This window comes from Kogia breviceps, chromosome 11 (assembly GCF_026419965.1).
Source record: "Kogia breviceps isolate mKogBre1 chromosome 11, mKogBre1 haplotype 1, whole genome shotgun sequence".
NCBI classification, from domain to species: Eukaryota; Metazoa; Chordata; class Mammalia; order Artiodactyla; family Physeteridae; genus Kogia; species Kogia breviceps.
Genome location: NC_081320.1, coordinates 9394270 through 9401708, shown reverse-complemented (window position 1 = coordinate 9401708; position 7439 = coordinate 9394270).

Sequence of the window (7439 nt, the reverse complement as noted above, 5' to 3'; positions counted from 1 at the left end):
CCCCTCACACGTTTGTTTCCATTTTCTAGACATTTTTGCCTCTTTTCTCTCACTTGCCATTATTAGAGATTCATCCCTGTGGCTGCTTTCATAATAGTGTTTTGTTTTGTTTTGCTTTCGTTTGCCCAGTATCATCCCCACATGTGGATATACCTTAATGGGTCTGCCTGTTCACCTGTAGATGGACATGTGAGTTATTTCCAATTTGGGGGCAATTACAAATGAAGCTGCTATGAGTATTTGTGCACAAGTCTCTGCGTGTGGGCATCTGCTTTCCTTCTCTGGAGTAAACAGTGAGGAGTGGAATGGCTTGACCTGATGCGTACGTCTAACTTTTAAACAAAACGCCAAACTGGTTCTGGTTCAAGATGGCCGGGTGGGAGGGTCCTGAACTCACCCCCTCGCACAGAAACACTGAATCCGCAGCCACGTACGAAACATTGTCTTCTGAGAGAAACCCAACTCCTACACATCGGATAAATGAGAAAAAATTCCCTTGGAAGCCGGCAGGAAAGGCCGAGACCGCAGTCTTGGGATGACCCGGCTTCCTACACCGTGACCCACGAGCAGGAGGTCAAAACCCAGAGCGTCTCCCTGAGGAGTGAAGGGCTTGAACCTCACACCCGGTGCCCCAGCTTTTAAGACCTGTCCCTGAGAGCCAAGCCCCCCAAACGTCTAGCTTTAAAAGCCCACGGGCTTTATATCACAAGCCCTGCACGGTTATAGCAAACAGAGAAGTTTAAAGGAAGCATGTGTGGACTCACCAGCACTGAGAGGCAGAGAAGACGCAGCCGACTGAAAAGTACCCAGGCTTCCTGTTGGAAGACTCTTATTTGCTGATCTTAAAGCTTTGGCCTGAGGGGCGGGCATCTCATTTAACACACACCTGGGGCCAACAGAAACCCTCTGCAAAGACGGAGGCAGGTGGGCTCCATCTTGGCGCTCTTCCCCTGCCTCCCCCCAGATGTCTCGCATCTCCCAAAAAGGAGCTGGTAGCCTTGGCTGGAGGCCTGGTCTTTGCAGCTTCTGCCCAGCGGCTGCCCCTTGACTGCCTGGCTCCAGTGGCCAGTAAGGCTACATCGTTTGTTTTCCGTTTCTCAGGGGTTACTGTCTTTCATTGTCAGCTGTCCAACATCTTGAAAAAACATGATTTTATATACTCTGTCTTTTTTCTTTTCAGTTGTTTCATCCAGGAGGGTAATCTAATCTAGTTCCTGTTACTCTTGGAAGCATTTTAAGTCTCCACTGATTGGTTTTAATCAAGTCAAGTAGACTTGCCAAGAAATGAGTTCAGGTACAGATGAATAGTCCTGTTGGTCATGGAAGCCTACTGTGCTGGAAAACATGCCTCCGAAGCCTCCTTTTGCTCCATCTCCAGTCACTGCCTCCTTGAAATTCAATTTCGAGGGCTCAGTGATGTCAGTGTTTGAAATTCAGAAATGAATCTGCATAATAGCTAACGACAGCTAACTGTGGTTTGGCTTGATTCTGTTACCGACCTGGGTCCTTGGACTCTTTAATCAATAGAAATTGATAAGAGGCCAGACGAGGAATTCAGGCAAGGCTTTACTGGGAACTCGTGCTGCAGCATGAGGGAGTGAAAACAAGTAACAGGTGCCCTTACATGTTCCCTGAGGGTGAGGGGCGAGCTTAAATGGGGCGAGGGTAGGGGCGGATCTATGGGTGGGGCCGGGGTGGGGGGGCTTAGGTGGTCTGCCCCACCCCCCTTGGTGGTGCTGTTGGAACCAAGCAGAACCCTGTACCACCCCTCCCCCAGGCACAAAGGCCCCTCCCTGTCCCCTGCCTCTTGTTTGTAGCAAAGCTGAAGTCTCCCAGGCCTCCCTGAGTCACAAGAGTGGGCTCAAGTAGCTAATGATTAGGACAATAGAGTCACAGAATCTTTCAGTGTCTGATGCACATTCCTGAGTTGTTTTACAGATACGACAACTGCCACCAGAGGGAAAAAGTTATCTGCATGATGACCAGACTATAGCCGTGACACATCTTAAGCAATGCTGAATCCCCTGCTGGCACAATTCCAAGAACTGACCTCAAGAGAATGGAATTAACATTACTGCTCATAACAATCTGTATCTTTGTGGCCATCAAAATAATTGTAGCTGGCCCTGCCTGTATATGTAAGCAGGCAACTTAAAGTGTCAACAAACAGATGCAACAGACCCATGTCCGCATCTTCCACTCTGAGAATATGGTGCCCTATGTCAGCATGAAGAAATTACAGAAGATGAACTTTTGCCCCTAACCCCACAGAAATGGAACAATGTCTGGCAAGTGGGCATTTGTAAGCAGCTCTTTTGCCCCTTTCCTGTTTGCCTATTTCTATTCCCCTTAAACCTTAATTATAAATATGAGATCACTAGGTAACATTTAACCTAATTCCTGACTTATGCTCTATTCAGTGCACACAATGCCTTGCCTAACCTGTTGATTCTTTTCTTAGATTAAAAGAAGTAGGAATGAAGAATTAAATAGTTAAAGGATGACTAGCTCTCTGCTCCCAGCAGCCCCCTTAGCAATCCTGAGTCAGACCACACAGACAAGATAACATCTGAAGCAAGAGAAATCAGCCGGCCGAGCTTGACCTCCTGCCTTGATGATTCACTGAGATTCTTTCCCCCTTCTCCCTTTAAAAACTGTCACGGCTGAGAAGAACCTTGAGAGTTGGTTTTGGGGACACGAGTCAGTCTTCCCCCCAGATTGCCAGCTTTCTGGTTAAAGCAACTTTCCTTTCTACCAACGCTTGCCTCTTGAGTACTGGCTTTCAAGTGGCGAGCAGCCAAACCTGAGTCTGGTGACACTGTGTGCAGGTATCATGCGCAGGACCCTGCTTTTGCTCCCGGCACCTCAGAAGTGGCGGTTGGTTTGTGGCCTTTTTGCATCTTATTGTTCATAATTGCCCCAACTGTGCATGTGTGCAGTTATTTTTAGTCCCTTACAGTTTCTTTGTACTCTGTTGCTTGAGGAGATGTTTGTCCAGGTGCAAGTGCTGCAGCAAAGTGTCCAAGGTCCTAGCCTATCTCATCTCTATGTCTGTTCTTAGAATTTATTTTTAAATTTATTTATTTTATTAATTTATTTTTGGCTGCATTGGGTCTTCGTTTGCTGCACGCGGGCGGGCTTTCTCTAGATGCGGCGAGTGGGGGCTACTCTTCATTGTGGTGCACAAGCTTCTCATTGCAGTGGCTTCTCTTGTTGCGGAGCACAGGGTCTAGGTGTGCGGGCTCAGTAGTTGTGGCACGCAGGCTCTAGAGCGCAGGCTCAGCAGTTTTGGTGCAAGAGCTTAGTTGCTCCGCGGCAGGTGGGATCTTCCCGGACCAGGGATCGAACCTGTGTCCCCTGCACTGGCAGGCGGATTCTCAACCACTGCGCCACCAGGGAAGTCCCTGCTCTTAGAATTTTCACATTATTAACTTGTGAACCCTCACAATATCCCCAAGGTTTAGGCCCTGCTATGATCTTTATTTTCATTTGAGAACGCTGAACCTCAGGAAGGCTAAGTAACATGGCTAATTTACACGGCTGGCAATCCCAGATCTTCCACCTCCTAGCTGTGTGACCTTGGACACTTTCCTCACTGACCTCAGTGCCCTCAGCTGTAACAGGAAGATGATAATAACCATATGTACATCACAGGACTGTGAGGACATGGGTGACTCAGTGTCTGGCTCATTGTAAATGCTCAGGAAATGCTGGATATATTATTACTGCACGTGGCTGCAGAATTAAGCCCATTAGGTGGACTGTTGGACTAAAGGGGCATCTGGACTGTTTCAAGGAGTCCTGCTGAGCCCTGCGAACTTAAGCAAGTCAGTGTTCCTCTTGATGAGACAGGCTGGGACCTGGGACTCTTTACTGGAGTACTTACACCTGGACAAACGTCTCCTCCAGCAACAGAATACAAAGAAACGATAAGGAACTAAAAATAACTGCACACACGTGCAGTTGTGGCAATAGTGAATAATACAATGCAAAAGGCCAAAATCCAACTGCCTCTTCTGAGGTACCGGGAGCAAAAGCAGGGAACTGCGCGTGATCCCTGCACACAGCACCACCAAAGGGGTGGGCAGACCACCTAAGCCCCACCCACCTCAACAAGCCCCACCCACCTCAACAAGCCCCACCCACCAATCCACCCCCACCCTCACCCCATTTAAGGGACCAGCTCACCCCACCCCCTCAACGAGCGAGCAAGGGCACCTGTTACTTGCTTTCGCTCCCTCGTGCTGCAGCATGAGTCTCAATAAATAAAGCCTTGCCTGAATTTCTCATCTGGCCTCATCAATTTCTATTGATTAAAGAGTTCAAGGACCCGAGTCGGTAACGTGAGTACCGCCCTCCAGGACGTCAGGACCACCTTCTCTTTGTACCTTTTCACTCTCATTCCATTCCATGCTCCTGAGGGCTCGTCACCCCCTCCCCAGCCCATAACGCAGCTCCACTGCTCCCCTGTCATCTGAGTCCCTGGTTCCTGGGCCCTGTCGCCTTGGCTGCCCTTCCAGAGCAGCTTGTTCCGAGCGTTCTGCCTCACTACATCGGGTCCCTGGCCAGCCTCCCACTGGCCAAGCTCCAGTCTCAGGCGTCCTTGCCGCCCAGTGCCGGGCACACAGCAGTGGGCTTCATAACAACCTTATGGAACGACCCAGTGGGCATGTGCACTGGGAGGTCAGGCCTTCCTGCCATGGCTGCCGGTTTCAGCCTCATGCACTCTGGGCCCCACCTCCCTGAGGCCCCTAACCTCCAGCTGGACACTTCCTCTGTAGCCAGAGCACTTGGCTTAGCACAGCTGCAGGGCAGGGACCCGGTGCTCCCCTGTGCACAGTAATGTCCAGCAGGCTGTCTGTAGGGTACGCTGTAGCGATCGGAGATAAATTGGCTCACAGAAAGCACAGGCCTCCTTTAAGCCTCTGGGAAAGGAAGTACCATTTGCGGTACTTAGCTGGGTGCCTGGGGAGGGCTCCAGCAATCCAGGTGTGTTCCTGGTGGCACTGCTAGGAGACTGGCTCTGCGCTGTTGTATTCCAGGAGGAGGTTGCCGAGGAGGAGTGCCAGGCATACAGAGGACTTGGACCATATCTGACCCTGCGGTGACCCTGCGGTGAGGGTAGGGTGGGGGAGGGAACCCGGTTCCAGAAAGGAAAATGCCATGGGTGGGTAATGCACCCATCTCCAGGGGCAAACATGCGTCCCTTGGAGGTGCCCACCTGGGACCGTGCTGGTGGCTGTGAGGGATGAGAGTCTCTTATAAGAAGAGGCGGAGTCCTCTCTCTCTCTCTCTCTTCACAGTGAGATTCTGTAAATGCTGGAGTCTGCAAGCCAGGAACCAGGTCCACACAAGAGACTGACCACGACACTCTGATCTTGGACTTCCAGCCTCCAAAACTGTAAGAAAATAAATTTCTGTCATTTAAGCCATCCAGTCTGTGGCATTTTGTTATGGCAGCCTGAGCAGACTAAGACATATCAAATTGTATTTGTCCCAGGAATTCAAAGAGAGTCTGACATTAGACAGTCATGCCCTGTCAATCACCCATGACCAGACCAGGGACCTGAGCCTCAGAGCTGCCTCTGCCAGCCTCTCTGCAGGGACAAGGAGACATCCCCCCAGGGGCCAGTCCCTGGATGCTGGAAGTTCAAGATCGAACAGCCTCATGCCTTCTGCCAGGTCCTTGCAGACCTCAGCTCAGCATGCGTCCTCCGAGGAGGGCTGTGTTGCCAGAGGACACGCCCCTGTGCCAGGGGGCCACTGTTTGCAGGGTGGCTGCTGTGTGACAACGAGTGGGCTGGGTGTTCACATACATGTCTGCGGACCCCTCGTGATGCAGGATGGAGTGGGGACTGGGCCATGGCCAAGGGTGCCAGTAAGGAAATCCAAGCAATCCAAGAATCCTAGATTGGACCTGGCCTTCCAGGCTGGCTGAAGGCGTATTTGTCAAGGTTGGAGAAGAAGAACATATTTCAACAACCTGTTAGCTAGACGTAAGCCTTCCATACCGAGACCGAGGATGCATGGGTCTGAGCCCCACAATGTTAGGGGCAGGGCTGAGCCCAGGACACCAGTAAGTAGCTCAGGCAAGTTACAGCCCCTTTCTGCACCCCAGTGTCCTCATCTGTAAGTGGGGGTAATAACAGGACCGGCGTGTTGAGAAGATGGCGTTCATCTTTATAAAGCGCTTTGCACAGCGCTGGGCGCGGAGCGGGCTCTTGATGACCGTCTGCCGTTATTATCACAGTGGAACCTGTAGCCAGCCCGACACCCAACTTCCAGGGACTGCACTGGTGGGTATGGGACACTGCCAGCCCAGGTTCCAGAAAAGTCTGCATGTGGGAGAGCTGAGAGGAGGTGGGCACAGCCAGGTGGACTGGGGGCGGCCCTTGGACAGTGAGGAAAACATAGCACAGTGAAGATTTAATAGGAATTTTTACTTCCTGCCCTTATCCCTCATGGCGGGGTGGCTGGGGAGATTTCCTTTCTCTGAAATGACAGCCTCGGTGATGCAGTGGTCCCAGATGTGAAAGGAGAGGCACTTGTGCCGTGGGCTAATACAACGTTTACAGCCTCTGAAGGAGATGCTTACAAAAGGGGTTTTGTACCAATAAACGGAGTGAACTCGCATTGTTCGTAGTAGTTCTAAGGTCACGCGGCCCACACTGAACCACTGCCTCGACAGGAAGTCAGGTTCCTGGGAGCCTCTGGTCACAGTGGTTACCTTGTCTGGCGTGTGTTTCTGTTTAGAGACATCACGTCTAACACGTAGTTGATTCATTAGCACTGGATTCCCGGCCAGCTGCACCGTAACTCACGTTTGACCGAAGATTATCTAATGTGGATGTTCGCTGGGGGGTACACCCGGGCCTTTCCTGAGCTTACGGACACTAGATGGCACTTTGGCCTTGCTCTCGGGGCCGCTTTAAACAGTGAAATGACCAACAAAAAGCACAAAAATGCAAAGAAGAAAACCGTAGCCCCAGATAGACCCTGAAAAGGGCGCTTGTTTACAGCATGAGCTGAAACAGGAAGGCAGAGCACACTGCCTGTTCAAACTCCAGCTGGGAGCACACCCAGCAAACGTGCGCCACTCTGCACGTGTCCGCCACACGCACACTCCCTTGAAGGGATCTTCGGGGAGCACGCAGGGCCCACGTGAGTTTTCCACTCCCACTGGGCCTGGAGGTGAGGACACAGCCCCCCGCCCCCAGGAGTGGGGCTCCTCGCACGCCCTCCGGGACGTGGTTGGCCTGCGGGAGACCAGGGAGGGCCAGGCATGGCTGCGATGAAGACAGGATCTTTCCCGAGGGAAACTAGCAAAAGAGCAGGAAGGGAGTCTAGCCTTCCGGAGGGAGCACAAACGCGGGGTAAAGCTGCGGAAAGGGAGACAGTGTGGGGTTAGCAGAGCCAAGGACAGGTGGGGGTGGGGGGAT